The 22848-nt window shown below is 37.6% G+C and overlaps 2 long non-coding RNA genes across 2 annotated transcripts in view; both read left to right on the top strand.

Annotated features, from left to right (window-relative positions):
- Nucleotides 1-3510, top strand: part of LOC147656824 (uncharacterized) — a 31878-nt gene extending 28368 nt beyond the window's left edge. The window contains exons 2-3 of the long non-coding RNA XR_015293700.1: nucleotides 3062-3201; nucleotides 3264-3510. This is a non-coding gene — a long non-coding RNA (uncharacterized LOC147656824). The remainder of the gene's footprint in view (nucleotides 1-3061; nucleotides 3202-3263) is intronic.
- A 1150-nt stretch (nucleotides 3511-4660) lies between these two features.
- LOC147656823 (uncharacterized) lies at nucleotides 4661-21725 on the top strand. Its single transcript, XR_015293696.1, has 2 exons — nucleotides 4661-4893; nucleotides 20224-21725. It is a non-coding gene; the product is annotated as an uncharacterized LOC147656823 (long non-coding RNA).
- Nucleotides 21726-22848: the final 1123 nt, after the last annotated feature.

The following is a 22848-nucleotide window of genomic DNA, read 5'->3' as shown; positions in this document are numbered from 1 at the left end:
TTCGATAATATAATTCGATCGTTTATAAATAATCGATAATTCCACGAAAGTTTTTATCGAAACACCTTGTAATTTCCAATAAAATTGGAGGACGAGATCAAAAGAGAAATTTTAGTTTCCTGACGCGACTCGGCGAGAATTCGAGTATGGCAAATACGAGAGTGAAATGGAGAAGTGCCGTGTTCGGTAACAAGTTGAAAAGTCGAATGATTCGCGGTGAGAGATATAGCAGTCTCTCTGGTGACGAGGACTGTTAACGTCGAAAATTAAGAGGTTTACAAGTAGGGAGACGAGTAAACGGGTATTAAGACCTTCTTCAAGATCCACTTTCTCGAGTAAGATTGTTTCGAGCAGAAGTTGGAAAAGCTGATTAAAATATGAAAAATTCTTTTGCTTTCTCTCGAATCAAAGAGATTATGCAGATTATGAAGAAAAATTTTTGGAAAAGTTCGTGACACGATTGTTCGTATCACGAATGAAATAGAGGATCATTGAACGTATTATCATATTACACTCAAACTGTGTGCAAGGCAAAATTGAAATAATTCATTGCGGCTCGAGGACCGGTTCGACTCGATGGGCATTCGAAAACACTTAAAGAAGAAAACCGATCGATCGGGTTTCAGCAAAATTGCAACGTGTTCGAACAACGTTACGACGAATTTTTCCAGTTTGGATCCTATCCAAAGAACTGTTCGAACACGCTTGCTGCGCGACCATTCACATTTTCGATATATCTCATATTTCAATAGATTATATATATATACAGCGATGGTTTATTAATTTAGAACGGGGACCTTCGTTCAAAACCACCGATGGTATTTTGATTAAATCGTGAATATCATAGTTTGAATTTTCACGATAATTTAATCGTGAAATCGTAAATTGTTTATGAATTGCAACACGATTAAAATTCGACGATTTGAAATTTTTGTTTTACGTTCTTTTTCTTTAATAATTCTTTTTCTCTCTTCTCATCCGGTCAATTGTCAACGATAAACGTGCACTTTCTTCTATCCTACGTTGCGTGTGTTGCAGTTACGCAATATCATTGTGGAACGAAGTTACTTTCTAGTAAAAAAAAAAAAGAGAAAAGATGAAAGCATTAAATATGAAAACACGTGAGAAATTTTATTTAGCTATTCTAAAATTGATATTCAGAAAATAATTGGAAACTATCCTGAATTTCTTTCCCTTTCAATTTCGAACGAATGAAACAAAATTAAAATATAACGGAAAATGAAATGAAAAGAGATCGAATGCTAGAAATTTCCTTTTATTTTTTCTTCTTTTTCAGAACTAGTCAAACAATCCCTGGCCACGAGATATAAAAAATGGACAAGATCGCGGTTTCAAAAAACGAGACGAATCCTTTTTGCGCGATGAAAATTTAAAAAAAAAAAAAGTGAAAAGATTATACCAATCGTTGGCAAAAGCGCAACCGTTGGTACCGGCGGATCATTAAAATTTCGGCATACGTGCAAGGTTTCATGAAATTGTTACAACGCGTACAATTCGGGATACGGGAAGCGGACGGCACAGTTTGTCGAATTAAACAACTAGGTTCGTTACTTTGCTCTCTTAATTAGCGAATCGAGAAATCTCGTGGTACGAAATGATACGGAATTATTACAATGGAATGTTGTTTCGCGGAAATTACATTTCGCACGTACAAGTTTTTGTCGCTTAATTAATAATGCTTGTCGCGCAAGTATATTTCAACGAACTCTTTTCTCTTTCTCTCTCTCTCTCTTTTTTTTTTTTTTTTACCGTTCTTTCAACGATTCTGCAAACAATGTGCGCAACGTGTTAAACTCACTTCCTCCAATCGAATAAAGCTTTTTCAACTTTTCCCCTTTTTTCTAATATTTTCTTCGTCCAAACGAAAATAAAGAACTAGAAGGATCACCATCGATCAAAAACGGATACTTCAAGCGATATTTTTTTTTAACTCTCTTACGAAATATCACATCGATCAGTCTTATTATCCTCGAATAATCAAAAATATCGAAAATATAAATTTCGAGAGAATCAACGTCTCAATCGATACAATTCGTTCAAAAAGCGATTGAACGAACGTGACTGAAACTTGAGCCACGGCAAGATTACCAAGATCTAATCTCGTTCCATAGTTGGAAAAATTTGCAAGGTGTGTGAGAAAGAATAAAAAAGTTTAAAAGGAAAGAGAAAGAGAGACAAGATTCCCTCTCGGTCTCGATTTTTAACTCGCCAAGGATTTTTTACTTCTCATCGACGGCGAGGAGGCAAGGTGTAACGGTGGTAGGTCGAATGTTTGCACGGTGGGATGCGGGAAAGTACGGGTTTAACTTACGGGCCAAACTTGGAATAACACGGCCTCGTCGGCTGTTCTACGATATCGCTGAAACGGGAAATGCGGAACGAACGATGCGGCGATATAGGTAAATTTGAAGGATCGTTTGAATCTCGGTGAAAATTGAAAATTGTTGAGGCGGAGGGGGTAAAGTTTGCAAAGACGATGGCCACGTGTAGAGAGTGTAGTGTCACTTTCTCGATTATGTGCTTTTGCACGAGTTTATTAAATCCTCTCTTCTTTTGTGTGAATTTTTTTTTTTTTTTTGAAAACGAAAGTATTTCTTCTGATTTTTCTCGAGCCAGTTTCTCGATACAATTAAAATTCGTTACAAAGTTCTATTCTAATACGATCGAGAGGAAAATGCACGTGCTAATTTACACGGTTCCAGAATTTCGAAAAATTCTTAGATTTAAAAAGTTCAAAGAAAGTTACAAAATTCTGATTTCGAAAGAGTTTTAAGGTTCAGAAGCAGCATTGTCACTCGTGCACCATCCGTTCAAATGTCTCAACATTAATTTAAGAATTTCGATTATTACTTTCTATTTTTTTTACATCGAACAATCGCGTCTTCTTTACAACGATCAAACTCGTCGAACTTCGAAAAATAACTCGAAAGACATATCGAAACAAAATTCCAACACATAAAACGAAAAAAAGAAAAAAAAATATCAAAAAGATTAAATTGCAGGAGCGACGATAAAAATAATAAATCGGGGCTGATTACAGGAGAAGGGAGTATCAAAGTTACGGGAAGCAGATAAAAATTTCATAAGGAGGAAGGGAGAAAAATGAGAGAGAAGAGAAGGAAGGAGAATCTACGCTCTAGGATTCCCCCTGCCAGGGAACCGAACAATGAGGATGATGCGGTAAGCTCCCGTTTTTAAGCGGTCGTTACTTGTGTATTACGATAATGCGATCCCGTTCGAAGGCCAACTGGCTGCAGACAGGAAGCGTGGCATCCCTTGGAAAAAAATTTACAGCTCCGTACGAAAGGCGGTTGGCGTGCGTCTGTGGATGAAACAACTTTTTCTGGCCAACGTTGCACAGGAAGCGAACCGATCCAGGATGAGCGAATCCTTTTCTCGTTTTAATATACATATAATTTTTTTTATATAAGTCGTTCCACTAATAGATTCTTAATATGATCTTATAAAGTGTAAAGATAATATACCAAATGGCTAAATTTTCTTTATCTCAAATTAGACCATGGATCCAAGTTTGACAGTCGTGAGAATAGAAATACTATTTTCGAAGTTTTTCAGTTTCGTAAGGATGGAATAATGAAACTATTTTAAGCGAAGATGAATTTGATTTTTCGTTATTGAGTAACGAAATTATATCCGTCCATTAAGAAAGTAGACACGTAATAAGAGAAGGTGAAAAATAAGAATGATAATAGACAGTGAATGTGAGAGCAGGTTATTGGGTGTATAAGATTTGCTCTTGAAACGAATAAAACGAATAACCTAACCTAACTTAATCTTCGATATTTCGATCCTCTGCTCTCACGAATAAACAAGATATCGCGGGAAAAATAAGAGGCCACCTACGAATCATCCATCCCTCGTTGTAATTTGTTAAAACGTCCCATCTCGTTCGAAACACGCTTATTTCCCTGTTTCTCGATTCCTAGCTCCCTGCTTTACCGATAATGGCCGAGAGGTCGCGCGAGACGCGGCACGTGGTAAATCATAACCTCGACCGAACCAATTCATCGCGTCGAGCCGGCACAAAAACAAAGGTAGTCGTTGTGTACACAACGTCGAGACAAGTGGAGCTGCGGCTTCCATCCATTCCGATTATTATTTCACCGGTTCCCCTACCACGAGCGTGGACTAGGATTCTGGCTATTAGTTTCCATCCGTTAACTGGCTTAATTGTATAACGGCGTAACAAGGCCCCCGCGGGCAACCGCAAAAGTGTTAATAGTTGCGAGCAATTTACGCGTGTGTCGATTTAAACGCACAAAGGGAGCGAAATGGAAACCAGTTCCAAGAGCTGCTGTTCGAGAGAGACGACAAGGTAATAGATGTACGGTGAAAATTTTATTATTACAATTTTAACTCGAATAGTGATGACGTTACATGATTAGATAACTGCTTGATAAGTAGAATTAAAGTATATACTTTTGGGTGATCAAAAAATCAAGATAGACGGTGATATAAAATTGGGTGATCAAAAGATAAAGTATTGAAATTTCCTTCCCCTTCTTTTCTACGATGTAATAATCGTAACTTTCGACCGATTCAAGTCGATTCGTGGCGCCATCTGAAAGAGCGTCCTTTCGTTTTTAAGAAGAGTCGCGACGAGCGTTCTAAAAGTTTCCAGTCTTGTGCAACGATTTTTAGCAATATGGCGTGCGAGAAATATCATTCGCGTCATCGCTTACTTTTTACGATTTAACTTGTGAAATCAGCTAACGAAATGGTTCGTGCGTCACTAGAAGAGAACGGTGTATCTTACGGAAAAGTGGGAAAAGTGGTAGCGAAGATTTAAAGCCGGAAATTTTAATTTGGAAGACGACGATCGTTCAGGCGCATCGAGAAAGTTCGATGACGGTGAGTTAGAGAATGTGTATTTTGGCTAATCTTGTACCTGGTTTATAAAATCTTGAATTTAGAAAAAAAAAAGGTGGGGAAAGAACTTATTTGCACATTTAACAATTAATTTAAGTATTTATGAATCTTTATATTCAATTTCTGTACAAAATCTCTTGTCCTAAAATTATTAAACAATATTGTAATATTGTATCGAATAATTATCGAGGGATAAACGTCTCTTGGAAGCGTTACTTAACGAACGCGATATTTTGATCGGCCGCGAAACGGTGCTGCCAGGAAACGGGCGTATTCGAAATACGTCCTGCATGGAGGAGGAAAGTTATGTATGAATTTGCGGGTCTCACCCTTCGCGTTTGAGGTTACAATAGACTGGGAACCGGCATCGATAGTTATCACGTGCCAGAGTCGTCGACCGGGAAGAGCTTGTTTTCCACCGATATGACTCTCTCTCGTTTGCGCGTTAAACGAACCACACGCGCGCGGTTTCCAATTTTTCCTTCTCTCTTTCCCTCTCTCTCGCGTCACTCGTTTTCCCAGTCGATGGAATTGCAAACGCACGCGTAAAAAGTGGCTGATGAGCAACCGGTGAACCGGAACGATCGAACTCTGTCAGGTCTTTGCGCCTATTCGTGGTGGCTGCACCACCGAAACAAATTCCATTACACAATGATTCCCGGTAATTTACGCTAATTTCTCTCCTCTCCTCTCCTCTCCTCTCCTTCTCTTCCCTATTTTCTCTCGTTTTTCGAGTTCGAGCAATTTTCATTCGTCAGAAATTTCTCCATGTTTTTTCCCCCCTCCTCCGCCATCGAGATTGAATCGAGATAGGTTTGCATCGATAATTAAAGATTTTAATTATACCAGAATTTCTCTCTCTCTCTTTCTCCCTCTCTATCGGTCCATTGATACGTGATGCCTCGTGTCGGATGGGACAGATACCGTATAACACGGGTGTGCCGTCGTCGCGACGGTGAATGAGACTGAATGGCAGACGCGAGGTTGGCGCCGCTCGATCAACCCGATAATTAGCCGGTGACGTCTGAAAGGAAGGGAAGATGAAGAGGAATAGATAGCAATATGGAATATGAGAGAAAGAGAGAGAGAGATATGTAGGTGACGATGATTAGATCTCGTTTTTTCTTCTTTTGCGGATTTTTAATTTCTTATCTCGTATTGTTTTGGAGATATTTTAGGATAGGAGCATCATAATTCAAAACTTCGATAATATTTGAACATATGTTTTATTTGTGTGAATGATTGTAATCGAAGCGAACTGAAGATAAGTAGATGGTATGTAATTTCGAAGCGTTTAACTTTTTAACAGTTATTGAAATATCTGCAATGAAATATCGTGGAGAAAATATATCATTTGTAAAATTGTTGCCTCGAAAAAAATTGATATTATAATTGATACTCGCCGAGTTATTTCACGACATTTAAACGAGATTTTAGTAGGAAGGAGTATTCGAAAATCTCGATTAATGGCGGAACGTGTAAAATTTCCTTAAAAGGTAATTCGAAGAATTTCGCTCCCGGAATGAGAGGAATGTCTCCGCGTAACTTCGGTCGGTTGAATTCAATTTTATTTACCATGGCGTTTAATATCCGACCGAGAAGATCGATACAGCTTAACCGGTTCACTGTTAGGGAAAAGGAAATTCGAGACGATCTACGAGCATGTATCCCGGCCGAGAGAACCTTACTTAACGGCAGAATTTATTTTTATGAGGGTTCATCTTGTTACCCTCGCAATCCGGACATCGTAAATTCCTCGCGAAAGCTATGCCTCGTGACAGATTAACTACGTACAAAAAAAAAAACGTATTTGAAATAGAAAGGCTCGATTCAATTTTCTTACTTCAGATTTAACTTTGAGTTAAAATGTTTTGAAAATTTTTCACACTTGTCTCTATAGATCTTTATTGTCATCGAAATCGAAAGAAAAGAATATCAACGTACGAACAGGTACTAATTTAAATGTGAAGCGGATCTTCAACCGACTATTCGGCGAAAGTTAGCGAAAATAGGCGAAAAAGGCCGAGCACCATGATCGGCCAACATCGGCTAAGATCGGCGAAGATCGACTCCGTATGATCGCAGTAGACTCGACGAGAGTTGGCGAGTACGGATAGATACGTCGAAACGCGATGTTCGATCATTGCAATCAAACATTGCAATTGAATTGGACAATAAAAAAGTAAAAGTTACTTATAAATTAATAACTTATTAAAATATTTAAATAACATATACGTATCTCATATAATCTCGTCCGTTTGACATTATAATTATTTGCAATTATTATTACACCTCGAACAATAAATTATTGAAATAACTTATAGAAGCAATTTTATTCGTAATTTCAACTACTAAATTTTGCATGGCATTGTATCAAGTTCCGGGATGAGATATAGAAAAAAAGAATTCGAAAAAGAATCCTGAAAGTACGTTACAATATTCTCATCGAAACCGATATTATCACGACGAGAGCCGTAACAATTTCCATAAAACGAAATTCGTCTCGTCAAATTTCAAATCGTAGAAGCGGAATTTTTCATTCGCGGATTGTTTACGAAATTCACCGCGAACAATGCGCCCCGCTGTTTGCCAGAATTTTTTCAACCATGCCGCCTCCTCATTCGAACAGAGACCAGGTAAGGTGGGTAAGGCTTTTGTTATACCCATGATTTTTCGAGGTATCCCCGACAATGGGAGGGAAGTCGGGCTTCGCGCGCGAGAATCTTTCAGAATCTTTCAGCGGCCAGGAAAATCGTTCGTTCTCGACCACCGCCCTCCCCGCTGGAAAGGGTGGTACGTAAGAGAAGAAAACCCTTCTCACCCCCTTGTCAGCCCCGTACGTGTGCCCTTCGGGAGTGGAAGCGTGTTAACCTTCATTCTTCGTGGATTAGTGACACGTGGCTACGCGCATTCGAATCCCTGACGCGAGACAATGATGATCCCCGTGAAAACAAGAAAGATTTCTTGATCCCATTGTTCGAATATTAGGACCGTTTTCACCGGTAGTGTGCAACCAACGTGGCGCGTACCATGCATATGTACGTCCTTCCTCTTCCACTTCGTTGGCTTTCTTTCTCTTCCGTCTTCTCGACGTAGAGTGGAACCGAGGAGGGAGGGGAGCGGCTTTTAGTTTTTGGAACGATGAACTTGCTCGTCGAAAAGTTGCTCGCCGCTTGAAACGACTTGCCAAAACTGTGTTAAACACGCTCGCACGTTGAAGTATCGTTATTTCAATCGCGGCAAGTTTTAATTGTCTTTTTTTTTTTTTTTTTTCTTTTGGTATCGAGCAATTTATCGCGTATCCTTTATAAATCGAAGAGGTGAGATTTTTACAACAACAAGTTTCTTCGATCGTTCGAAAAAAAGGAAAAGAAGACACGGAGCTCACTCTCCCGTAAGATTCTTAATTCCGTTTGAACGCGATGCTATCCGTCAAGGCCATTGTTGTTCTCGCGCCAGATGTCTCTGGATTCGGCCGTTATTCTTTCGCTGTAATTCACGGTACCCACACCATCGTGGCTCGGACGGACAGGTAATTAATGTTACGAGACGGACGAGATATATCGTAAGATATAACTTCGATGCAAGAAAGTTATACACACAAGTTTAATGACGGAATCATCGCGTGGAACTTCGAACTATCAAGAGTATGCGGGATATCGAACGGATAGATGAATTTTTCATTCGCGGCGTGTATGTCGAGAAACAAAAAAAGAAACGATAAAAAGTTTTATTGGAAGACGATGAAGAAAGGGAAAAGAGTTCGTAACTGAAAAAAAGAAATTGTTGACAGGACAGTGATTGCAATATATATTTTTTAGTGTGTGAAAGAAAACTGATAGCAACTTAAACGTGGAATCGTGATAATATTTTTCCAACAATTTTCAAGAGACTTATCGATTATTTATTACCTCGTTCGTTAAAATAGATTTTCATTTCATAGAATTTTAGTTGTACCACTCGATGTATTAATCGAATTGAATTATTTCGTAAAAAATAGTTGGCAAAATGTTTGAAAGAGACTTATCTCAACAGACTCGATCGCAAGCTTAATAAATGTAACAAAAGGTCGAAATATGGGGAAACGATGAGACGTGGCCATACGCGAATTCTCTGAGACGAGATTTAAATGGAATCGTGCGGCTGACAGCGACCTCGTGTCTCGTCCTCTACGAATGTTAAACTGGAACAAATGCGGTTTCACGAATTTCTGAATCGAGGCAGTAACCAAGGATTCCAGGGGAAAATATTAATAACTTGGCGTATAAAGACGGGTACGAAACGAGGCTATCGCATTAATCACAGAGAAGAGATGTGAACGTGTGAAGTATTAAACGAGTATAAATTGTAACAGGTGCAACGATGAACGAGTTTAATATTTTTTTTTTTTCGAATGAAAAATCGTTTAATTAATCGTTCGATGTTTTTTCTAATAATAATAATAATAAAAAAAGAAAATGTCAGTACCAAACTTGTTAATAATTTTTTTCCATAAACGAAGACTTGATAAATTAGAGGAGTAATTAAAACATTATATCATAACATTATGATTTTTTTATTGGAATAAAATCCAACGTTTAAAGAGTCTGTTATTGTAATTTGGTAAATGAAAGAGAAAAAATCCTCTTGAACTATTATGAAATAGTTTTCTTTTTTTTTTTTTATTAAAGCTCAGCGTAATAATATCGCGCAGCAGAGATAATTAGTCGAGAAAATTAAGTGGAGAAAAAGACGGAAAGAAAAAGAAACGCGATCAAATATCCCCAAGAACGAAAGCACACTTTCGTTTTGCGCAAATCTCTGAACCGAAAATCTGTTCGAGGAAAAGAATTTTGGAACTTGAAGGAAAATGTTTAAAATCAAACGTATTGTCAATGTTGGATAACTAATTTTTATTTTTGTGTCATTAATCCCTTTAAATATGTTTTAAAACATACAAAATATATTTTCTAAGAAACCATTACCAAATATTTGATTGTCGTCAGAAATACGACAAATCGTAAAATGAGGTGACAAATTTGAACTCTCACTTAATTACAACATTCGCACGAATCTCTTTATAATTTAAAAACCTACTCGATATTTCTGTTCTGAACGCTGTTTAAATACAATTTAATAAGCATAAGAAGCGAGAGAGAGAGAGAGAGAGAGAGAGAGAGAGAGAGAGAGAGAGAGAGAGAGAGAGAGAAATATTCGAACAATTATTCAAGCATTATCAAGAATATCGGATACTGGACTGCAAACAGGACGTGGGTAAACAGCCTCTTCGCGCCAGTCCAAAGGCCAGCCCAAACTAACGCAGGAACGTGGTAGAAGGAGGCTCCGGGCTGGCGAGATAATGGGCTCACGATTAGCGATAGACGAGGGAAGCGTGTAACCGGCGTTACCCCCGATCGAATATTAACGAGCGCTATTATTAACGTCCGACTTCCTATCACGGAATTGAGTTGTGCATCGAGTGCCTGCCCACCTCCTCTACCCGTCGTCTGATCGCTTGTATTTTCGGAAAATTGGACATTGACGCGATCGTCGGGGACGCAGCGCCTTCTAATTTCATCGTGCAAACAATCGACGTTGATGCGCGGTGTCGGACACGTTTCGTGCGCGTTCGATTACGCATGCGCGATATTCAAGGACAGGCAGCCGAGTAATAAGGGGCTTAGGATATTATGTTAACAAATATATCCTCTGTTTGGATACTCGATACTCGTGATTTTCTACCGATCCCTGGCTTCTGTTTTCTCTTCAATTTTTTTTTTGTTTTCGTTTCGTCTGTCTGCAAGAAACGTTTCACCTTTGTCGTTGTCGGATACAAACGAAAAAGGGATTTCCTTTTTTTTTTCATTGTGGAGAATATAAATTTGTTTTTACAATTTCATCTCTTTTTTAAAATTCTTGAATAACATTTATTCGTAATTATTATTTATTTATTTATTCTGCTGGTTGTATTATAATTTCACACAATTTCCACGAAAACTTTGTTTTCTTCCTATCGTATTAATCTTTTTGTACAATAAGTAAGTGCCAATATGGTGGCTCCATCTTAACCGGTAAAAAAATTCCGGGGAAACGAAAATCCAACTGAAAAAGAAGAAGAAGAAGAAGAAGAAGAAGAAGAAAAATAAAGAACTTTTTCCTTAAAAACGGTGTACAAGAGAGATTTAATCAAGCAAAGAGAGAGAGAGAGAGAGTTCAAACAAAAAACTCAATTTCCTAACCTGTACCATTTTAGAAAATCTTCGTTAACAATATTTTTCGTCGAGTATTTTATTTACAACGAAAATTATTTTCGTAATATACGCAGAAACACGAAGAAAAAAATTTCATAAATTCATTTCGTTCGACGAAAGAACTGATTAAAAAAAAAAGGAAAAAAAAAGGAAAAACAAATTAAACGATTATTACGTTGATAAAATGGACGAAACGGAAATCGAAGGTATTCTCTGGTATTCGACGAGTTTGCAGAGTGAAATCAAATTAGGTAATTAAGATGAAGAGGTGTACCAGAGGCGAGGAGGGAATATTCTTATCAACGCTTGGTTGCTTGGAATTCCTTGGAAAATTTCGCCGATTAATCGAGAGCTTGGTATCGAGCTCCAACCAATTTAAACGAGGATCAAGCATTTAGGCAATTTTCTTGATTAACTTTTACAGGATGCACGCGTATATTTACGTTGCAATGAACATTTAAAACTTGCTTAATTTTTCCATAACTTGCATGTTTTTTTTTTTTTTTTATTAAAGAAATACATCGCAAAAATTCAATTATATTAACGCAATATTTTAATACGTTCGCGTTGAACGATTTCCATCGCTTTACACAATTGGAAAGAAAATAATCGTGTCGTATCGATATTTTTACAACGTATTCGCATATAAATATCGAATAACTTTAAAACGTGATGAAATCGTCGATACCTGTGTGTTAAAAATTTCACAGGAATATAATATCGTTTGTATTACACCATTTATATCGAACAAAGTGCAAAGTCGAACGAGAATAATATCCGTTTACGGAGAGGAAACTTGTATTTGTATTTACGCTACTTCGTAAATACACGACAGTTCGACGTACTTTCATCATCGAAACCAAAAAGACCAGAGAAACCGATATTCCTTTCGTCCGCGATACGACGACAAATCTTTTTACCATTCTCTCTAAAAAAAGAAAAGGGAAGAATTTTCTCCGATAGAAGAAAATCGAAGAAAGAAGAAACGAATCCGTATTATCCCTCCTCCTACGAGAAACAATCCCGTCATATAATTCAGAAATAATAACAATAAAAAAAGAACGATTGGACGGATACGTTTACCAATTTGCACGTTTCATCGTAATAGAATAATATCAAATAAGTATTTGATTCTCGATCTTGAAAATTTTTCACTTGTCTCTCCCCTTGTTGCCTATAGATAAAAATGGATAGAAAAGAAGGATATATAAAGTCTTAAAGAGTTTAATCTTTAACTTAAAGGAAAATCTTGAGAAGCGAAAAGGGAGAAAACTGGCGCAACGAAAATTCTCTCTCCTATCTTTTTGCGTATATATAATTCTGTTCGAAGTTGGGTCGAAAAAACAATTCTCTTCCTTTCTTTCTTTCTTTCTTTCTTTCCTTGTTTTAATAAGCTCGACTCGGCGGGTATCAACGGCGAAACAAATGAAATTTAACTACAATCTCGGCGGGATTACACGAGGGGCGGGGGGGGGGGGGGGTTTCGATTCTCAAAGGTTTGGTCGAGCCTCGAACAAGGGAGGGGGGAATTTCCGCCGGTGAAATGGCAAATGATCCGTAACAGCGGCGTTGGAAATTCAAATAAGAATGCCCTCCCGGGAGACGAGAACTTTTGTGCCTCTCCCCGTTCGACGCCGTTTAAGCGTTGACTCGCCAACCTCCTCCCACTCCTCCTCCTTCCTTTCGAAGCAAGCAAGGAATATTCGAAGGGTTGAGATTTTTTTTTTTTTTCTTTCTTTTTGCGATCGAGAATCGACTTCCGTTTCTTGTCGATCCGTTTCGCTCGAGTTTACGATAAAGCCTGATAGATTTTTCTTTTTTTTTTTTTTTTTTTTTTTTTTTTGTGAATATGAAAAGTGGAGAAAGATGTTGTGGAGTAATAAAGAGCTTTGATTTCTGATCTTGGAAATTTTTTTTTTTTTTCTTATCGTCGATTTTTTTGATTTTCAAACATGGATGCAAAATAAAGAAAAGGCATTGTGGATAAAAGTAGGGGAGAAAAAAAAGTATATTGAATTTTTCGATGTTGGGGAATGTTAGAATGAAAAATTGGTATGTTATTTGGTAATTTCAGTATAAGTATACATATTAAAAACATATACATGCTAAAAGATTTTTTATAATACTTCATCTTTTTTTTTTAAATTAAAACGAGTAAAGATTCGTTTTAATCCATAATGATATAATTTTTCCATGAAAATTTCGAATTCAACGTCAAACCTTATATATATTACTTAATATTCCAAATTTTTACAAACAGCTGAAAAAAAGAAAGAAGGTGATTTCAGATGGCGACTAACGTAACATTTTTCATAATTAATAAAAATTTCGAATTCAAAGTTAAACTTTACGCAATATCACTTAATATCGTAATATTCCAAATTAACAAACAGTTGAAAAAGAAATAGATCGAAGAAGAGAGGGTGATTTCAGACCAACATAACTTTTCCAATTAATAAAAATTTCGAGTTCAAAGTTAAACTTTACACAACGTCATTTTAATATTCCAAATTGTTATAAACAAACAGTTGATGAAAAGAAAGAAGTAGATGGGTTTGGAATAAGGGTAAGGGTGATTTTTCCAATTAATAAAAATTTCGAGTTCAAAGTTTACTCAATAATCATCATGATATTCCAAATTGTTGTTAAACAAACAGTAAACAACAGATGAAAAGAATGAAGTGGATGGGTTTGGAATAAGGATAAGGGTGATTTTTCCAATTAATAAAAATTTCGAATTGAAAGTAAAACTTTACCCATCATGATATTCCAAATTGTTGTTAAACAAACGGTCGATGAATAGAAAAAGAAAGGTGTGGAGAAGAAGGGTGGAAAGAAAGGGTGATTTTTAGACGATGACTCCGTAATGAATAACCCGGAAGCGCCTCCGGGCCTCGGCCGGGGAATCAGGACTTCTCCTCGAACTGTCCCGTTCTTTCGCGGACAGTGAAAAAGACAGAAGGGGCAGAGGAGGGGGCGAGGATGGATCGGCGGTGGTAATGGCCCACAAATCACAATGCGGAAGGACAAAAACTCCCCTCTCCCCCTCCTCGAAAGGACCGAATAATAAATCTTTGAATATCTTTAAATACGAAGAGGGGGGAGGAATAAAGGAGTCAAATGAAGTCCACGATTTATCTTTACATCTTGTTAATTGCACCCCTCGTTTTCCCCTTTTCGTTTCCGCGTCAGAAATCTGAGATAAAGCAAAAAAAAAAAATTCGCAATTCCCTCGAAATAAAATATTTTATTATCCTCCTCTCGTAAAGGATATTCTTGGAGTCTTGTTACACACACACACACACACACACACACACACACACACACACACACACACACACACACACACACACACACACACACACACACACACACACACACACACACACACACACACACACACACACACACACACACACACACACACACACACCTTCGCGTAACGTTTAATTTAAATTCGATCTGCAAATCTGCTCTTTCCAACCTCATTGCGTTAAATTCGAACGAGGGAAGTTGGATGAGGTTTTTTTTTTCAATTCACTTGAATCGACGTGCCGTATTATCAAGTCAAAGTCATATCGCTTAATTCCTTAATTATATTTCGTACAATTGAACACCGGTAGTAATTTTCTTTTCGAAATTTGAAATAATTAGCTGGAAGTTGTATCGCTTCGATTCACGCTCCGATCCAGATTTTATTCGTTCGCGATACAAGATCGCGGAGAATGGAGATAAGAAGTTTGAAAAGTGTTCCTCTTACGTACGTTAAAAAGCATTTAAAACGATCGTATCGTTTTTTCTGTTTGGTTTGGAAAAATGTCATCTCTGCGAACGAAAGGGGAATATATCCGTTGTGATATATCCCTTGAATTTAATATAGTAATTATCGTGATATTAATCGAACGCATTTCAATATCCCCGAATCTGACCATTGGCAAAATGATTTCACGCTGATTTCAAAATACAATACGTTATCCGAAATTATCATATAATAAAATAATTTAATCATACGTGTCTTTACGAAGATTATTATTAATATAATCCTATTAAACAAATCGATGTCCATATCGTGTGTATATATAATATAAACGAACGTTTCAATAAAGATTTATTATCGAAAACCTAATACACGGTGTATATGAAATAATTCGTGGTAAAGTTTCATCGTATATATATATATATATATAGTCTTTTGTATTAATAAACAAATATAAAGTTGGCGAGAATCATTATAATTTTAATTGTTCGCGAAATGTTTCGTTGCAACAAAAAATCAATTCTTACGTCGTTTTGCAAAATTTATTATTATATTTATATCGTGTAATTTTATTTTATTTTATTTTATTTTTTGAATTAATCGTTTCGCATTTTGCTCCTGTAATTATGCATGTTGGTTAAATTTCGTATGTGAAAATGAACGACGAATAAATATTGCTAGTGTTAACGTGGAGAAGGATGGAAATATCGAAATGAATATATATTCCATTTGAAGATATGGAATTAAATTGTTACGATGTTTCATCATCGAGCCGCAACGTTTACTTTCACGTTCAAATTTTTATATCGATACATTTTCGCGATACGTTCTTCCATTATCCGCAAGAATAAATATATAGTTTTTTTTAAATAAATAAATCGTTACAATTACTCTTCTTCCTGCTCACTTTGGCGAATAATAAGAAAGATTTTATCCGATGAATTATACATTTTTTATCAACCCAACGACATTATATTTAAATATAATAAAACTCTATCAGTGGGAATGCGAACATGATTGTTTTTAAAAAATCAACCAGTAAAGATAAAATTCCAAAATTTTGCATCCATAAATAACTAAAAAGATTGAACTCGCAAATATATATATATATATATATATCAATTAGTATGAACGTTGCGTATGGTAGACTTCGAAACAGCACATTTTTTTTACACTGCTTTATATCAGGCGAAGAATTATTCTTTGGTGACATACAAAGGAAAAATATATTTCGAGCATGATGGCGTCTGCTTCGTTTTAAAGTACATTTAAGAGCCATCTATCGGCTAGAAATTGAACTTCATGCGAGTATAGCTCGTCATTTGATTGAGTTAATTCTTCGAAACATACGAACGAAAAGTCGTTCGATCTCTCCTCTTCCATCTTTCCACCGACGTGTGTGCGCGAATTTCTCTTTCTCTTCAACTAATTTCTATCCAAACGCGTTGAAATTTCCACACGCACGCGGGAATTAAGAAGAATCCCTTTTCTTTCATTTCTTCTTCCTTCTTTTTTCTTTTCTCGTTTTTCCAAGAGAAGAACTCTCGCGAGAATTTTTTAATTAAAAATTTGAGAATAATCGTGCGAGCATTGCGTAAATGTTATCGCCGATATAATATCATAATATCGTTTAATATTTAACATCGCTAACAATCTTAAATAATCCATCGATATGATATAAATGGCCATTATTATTATTATTGTTATTATTATTATTCATAATACGTTTAGGATCGATTTAATCGTATTTAAATCGCGAGAGAAATCGAACAATGGGACAGGAATTGTTTTTCGAATATTTGGAAATACACCATTTTATAAATTCGAGACAGTTTTTGGACGCACGTTCGTCGACGCGGCCAAGTAGTATAACCTTACGTGTAGTCGGGCAGGTTACGAATATTTCCTTTCAACGAATATTGTCGAAATATATATATATTATTTTTCGTCGAAAAAACAATATTTCTATCTAAACAAGGATGTTGTACAAGAGGAGGAATTTTAATCGAAACGAAACATCAAAAATTCCCATCTGCCTGTTACAATTTTAGAAACGCGACAATAATCCGTAATAGAATAAACTTGTCCTTGTCCATTCAAAGAAGAAGAGGAGAAGAAAATGCCTCTTTCCCTCGGAAGCTTTTTTTGCAAAAAAGAAAACGTCCACTCGATCGAGTAATAAAAAAACTCATTTCGGGATATTATTATCCCGAAACCGAAAGCGGAAAGCGAAATGGCGTCCCCAAACGTGGATCGATCGATCGAATAATCGAAAAAAGAAAAGGAAAATTGGGAAGGGGGGGAGTTGAAAGGACAGATATTCCGCCATCGATACAGGTCCTCGAAAGAGGCGTTGAACGACGTCAATTTCCAAATTAGACATGGTGGAAATGGCAGGCGCGGAGGGGAGGACGTTTCGAGAGATCGATTCGATCGATCCGTTTAACCTCTCCGGTTATAGGCGACTTCTCTACTCAACGAGTCGCCGCCGCACCAAAAATGTGCACTCCAGAAAAATCCTCGGCAGCCGCGTTTATGTCTCGATGTTTATTCAAAAAAAAATTTATGATAAAAAAAAAAATATTGATATTACATTTCCAGATACGCAATAATTCCGATCGCTCGTCATATCGTACAATACGCAGCATTTCATGCAGAGCGACCTGTAGTCGCCCGTAGTAACTCAGTAACATCTTATACGGAGCGACTGTGGTCGTCCTAGCACTGGTATTTTATTCAGAGCGACTCTAGTCGCCTATAATATCTCAATGACATCTTATGCGAGCGACTGCAATCGCCTATATAGCGCTGGCATCCTATACAGAACGATTATAGTCGCCCGTAGTATTTCAGTGGCATCTTATGCAGAGCGACTGTAGTCGCCCAGTATTTTATGTAGAGCGATTATAGTCGTCCGTAATCTCACTGACAGACGACTGTAGTCGCCCATAGCACTGACATTTTATGCAAAGCGACTGTAGTCGCTCATAGCACTGGTATTTTATGCAGAGCGACTTTAGTCGCCCATTAGTGGCATTTTATTCAAAGCGACTGTAGTCGCCCATAGCATTGGTATTTTATGCAGAGCGATTGTAGTCGTGCGTAGAAGGGATTAAATTCGCGATAATACGAAAACTTTCCTCGCCAACGCGTATTCACGTAAATTTTCACGGATCGTAAGAATAATAGAAGATACCTTGACGTTTTCTTATTTTACCTGGAATAGAAAGTTTCGCTAGTTAAAAAAAGAATTATTAATTTGAATGTTCCAATATTTCGAGAAATTATGGAGATTGGACAGTGTGTATCTCAATTGTCAAAAAAAAAAAAAAGAAAAGAAATTCAGGAAATTCGTTTCGTAAAGGATCGATACATTTATAAGAGAAACAGCGAACGAAATTTGTTTGTTGCTCGAGAAACGCTCGAGAGATTTACTTACTTAAGTTCAGTTCGAATATCGATCGACGGATCGGATTTTCAACCCCGTGAAAATTCATCCGAGATTTCATCGGATCATGTTTAATTCAGAGACAAACAGAAAGAGAGAGAGAGAGAGATAACCATGCTCGCTTTACGAAGTCTGTCCGTCTGTCTACGTGGAAGGAAGGATAACAGGCTCGTTAACACCTCCAGGATTATCGTCCATAAATCTAGCTCAGTCAAACACGCCTCGATGCGTGAAATACGACGACTCGTAATCTAAAGATGTCTCCACTTGTCGAACATCGATCGAGCCATCCCCTCCCCCCTGCTGGCCATTCGTTTCGCGAAGAATCACCATCGTCCACTCCGATCGATAAAACAACGCCAATCCATTAAATCGTATCGATTAAATTTCAACGAGGGAAATTTTAAATTAATACTATATATATATATATATATTACACGTACAGCGTGATTATATCGAAGTAATTAATCGAGGCGTCCTCCTTCTTCTTCGATCGCGTGATTACCGATCGAGCGATTACCGATCGGGAAGATTTCAAGCGTTATCTTGATTGGCGAGGACAACGAGGAGGGGGGAGAGTCACGTCGAGCCACCGTCAAAGGAGGAAAACTAAATTATCCGGAGTAATTCACTCCTATCGACGACGGCGAAATTGTGCCCCGCGTCTCTCTGCGGAGATTGGAAAGAAAGAGAGGGAAAGAGAGAGACACAGACGGCCGATGAAACGGACAAACACTGGGAATTGAAAGACAGGAGGGAAATAATAGATTTCGCTTTGTTGCGCTTTGTTACAAGGATTCGAGGGATGATAAAGGCTGATTAAGGAGGAAGGAGGAAACACGTTGGAACGCGAGTGTCAACGGTTCGTCATTGGGGGGGGGGGAGGAGGAAGGGATGGCGTGAACGAGATTTAAATTAATTTCACCGCGTTGCACCACGGTGCAAAAGAATTCATTGCTTCGCGCGGCCTTTGAAGCGTGGAAAAGCCGATAATTCCTGGCTATAGGAAAAATGCATTTCGCGTTCTATCGCCGTATACCGGAAATATAGGACCATATGCGAAACGTATCAGGACCCTTGATGGATTTTAATGTTTAACCCCTCTTCTCTTTCGCTTCTTCTCTTTCCTTCTTTCTTTCTTTTTTCTCTCGCGTTCGCGAACGATTCGGGGATTCGAGCGAGATAATAAAAGGATCTTTTCTTTTTAATTTTGCTCGTGTTGCATTGCGTAGAAAAATTTCTGTTTCGATTTTTTTTTTTTTCCTTCTTTCTCGGCGCCGTTGACAAACTGAAAATATTAGGAAAATGGAGAAAAAAAGGAAATGTGGATTTTTTTCTTTTTATTTCAATTTTCGACGAATCTTTCCAACTTTTCAATCGCGATTTTTTGGCAAAGTTATTGTCAATAAAGATTTCGTTCCGTTTCGAAACGCGTCCCCGTCGATTTTCATCGTCGAATTCCTTTCCATCGCGCTGCGTCCGTTTTAAAAGACAATTACGCGCAGTCATAGATGGCGCGACGGTGTAATCGACCATGGGAGCAGTTCCTCGTGTACAAATAAATCAAAAAACGCGAGCGATGCTTTTTTTTTTTTTTTATTTTTCATATTCGCGAAAACATCGATTTTTATAAATCACGCGCGTCGTCAATTTCTCTCCAACATTTTTTCTTCCACAGAATCACTTGACAATTTTCGAAATCGTCAAAGAGAAAGAAAGAAAGAACGATTATTAATCTTTTTGACTCCAAGCGATTCTCTGGAAATATCAAAAGAATAATATAATGCATAAGCAATCGTTCCAAAGTGAATGTTACTTCGACCTGAAAATTCCAAGCTAATTTCCTTTTTTTTTTTTTTTTTTTTTTTCTTTTGCAGAAAAACAGAATCGAATCGACACGATATCTCTTCGAAGACCGAAAATCGAGAAGAAGCACTCGATTAGAGGGGAAATGGATCGAGGAAAAAGCCGTGTAAAAAGTTACGAAAAATGGTGGCCGCTCATCGACGTCCATGGATTTCCTTTTATCGCCCGCTTCCGGTTCCATCAACGTTGCTCGAATCGAACGTCCATTTTCGTTCGATGCTTCGAAAATATGCGCGCGCCTTAAAGCGATTGTTTTCGATTCGAGAAAAAAAAAAAAAAATTATCCTCGATGAATTTCAACCTTCACTTATCTCGCATACGTATACGTAATGGCAACGATAATCAGCAAGAAACGAAATCGAAGAAAATTTTTCCACGAGAAATAATTTTTCGAAAATTCCAACCGATTTCCAACGGTTCGACGAAGAAGAGCCAAGCCAAAATTGTTTGTGGATTGTTTGTTCGTTGGATGCCATTAAACTTCAATCTCAATCAGTGAGGAGAGGGGGAGATTGTTAATTTAATTAAGATAGAATTTATAGTGTGTTTATTTAATAATTTTTTAGAAAAAAGAAGAATATCTTTTTTTTTTTTTTTTTTGTATTTAAAATTCATTCCTATATTAAGCGAATTAATTTTCAAGTATCGAAAAGTAACTATGATACGTTGTTACGAATTTAAATACAAATAATTATTATATCGTATTTACGAATAATAAATAGAAGCAGAAGCCGCGATAAGAACGATACGCCCACGAGGCCATTAATTCCTCACCGGTTCCGTTTCAACGAGACTGAAATATTTGATATCCGCTTGTAACGAGGAGAGGGGGGACGTTCCTCGACGAGAATTGTTTCGCGAGTTGAAATAAAGAAGGAGGGAGGGGAGAAAGGAAAAGGGCCGAGTTACCTCTCCCCCCTCCAAGTATCGTGAAAAGGGTGTCCAACGAATTCCATTGTCCCCCGTTAATTAACCCCGTGAATGTATTTGTTCTTCCTTGGCCCCCCTGTATTATATCGTATGTTTGTATTAACTGTGCGTAAGGGCGAATAAAGAACGACGATTCGATTACAGGACGACAGGTTACCTCGAGCTGTGAAAAATTCATAGCGGGGGAAAAAGAAGAAGGAGGAGAAGAATCTATTTTCATTTCATTACTAGGTTCGAATAATATAAGATTGGATAAAATTAACTTTCAAATGTATAGAAATGTAATTTTGGTTTTTATATAGGCGAAGAACACCTATTTTAATTTGAACCGTTATATAATTATCGATAAGTTTTTTATCTTTTTGTAAATTAAACTTAAACTTTTTTTCACCGCCATATTTGATTTGCGAAACTATATTAAAATTAACATAGTGGATTCTTTAATCGATAGCTGTTGATATTCATCATGATATATATATATAATAATATTTCATAATTGGATATAATTTATAGGATTCGTTAGGAGGATCCCATAGCTAAATAGCCATAACTTCTTTCTTTAACAAGAATAATTCATTCCCAATTCTCTCCAGTTTATTATATATTTATTGCCCGCCAAAACCGCTTCGTAACCGCCTGCTACAACTTTTATTCTTTTTCTTATCCCATATTACGCTAATTTTCCTTACACATTTATTCCCATTTTTCCTTTCTATTAATAAAATACATTGTTTTCCAAAAATTTCGTCCACACGAAAGAGAGAGCAAAAAAACGACACCTTCCCTCGCCTCGAGATCGAGCACTGACGTCCGAAAGACCGTTGCACGATCTCGCTCGCGTGGCCGGTTAAGCGTTGACAAATTTATCCTCCGTCCGTCCATCGGCTGATCCATTCTTTCGAGAGAGAGAGAAAGAGACGGAGAGAAAAAGCTGCGTTGCCATATTCATACCTCGCCTCCTGTTTCGCGTCTGCGCGCCTCGCGCAGGGAAACAGGATTAAAAAAAGCACGCGCGAATCCGGCCAGGGATAGACAATCCCCGATAATGGAGCGAGCGAAACGGAACGTGTTTCTGGTCTCCCTTAATGGGTCTCCATTGTGCCGCGTATCGTAACGGAAGCCGGATACCGTTTCGTTTTCGAAGGGGAGGGTTGCGCAAATCCGTGGAGGGTCGCCCCTCCAAATCACGAATATGGCGGCCGTCGAGGGCCAGTTTTCGAACGAAATCGATAATAGGATCGATTCGCGCGCGTTCTCGTATCGCTTATAGAGAGAGAACTGGTGCCAAGATTCGAACTAAACTTCGAGTATCGCTTATACGTTATATTGCTTATCGATATTACCTAATGTACAATCGTTTGTATATTAACGAGCTTCCTGTTCTTAACTTTTTATTATTTCGAAAGACTCGAGAATACCGTTGAAGAGAGAGAGAAAAAAGAAATCCAATCTGACCTATTTTATCCTTCGAGTTCTTAAAAAAAAGAGACTTTGTTTGAATTTATATTTATATCGTTTTAATCAAGTTCGATCCGAGAGAATCGAAAAACGATTTCACGAGGAGCTTCGGTCTGCCTTTCGCTCGAGGGCGAGGGAGGAGGAACAGGAAGGACGGACGGTGTCTCTCTGTCATCGTAACTTCCGCTTTCCACGGGAACGAGCGTTCCTCGTTTCACGGAAGCAACGGTTCCGCTAATCGAGAGACC

The sequence above is a fragment of the Apis florea genome, unplaced genomic scaffold (assembly GCF_048593485.1).
Source record: "Apis florea isolate Af1SG1 unplaced genomic scaffold, ASM4859348v1 contig_3496_pilon, whole genome shotgun sequence".
Classification (NCBI taxonomy): Eukaryota; Metazoa; Arthropoda; class Insecta; order Hymenoptera; family Apidae; genus Apis; species Apis florea.
Note: the sequence above shows the minus strand (reverse complement) of the source record. Positions and strands in the feature narration are given on the sequence as shown.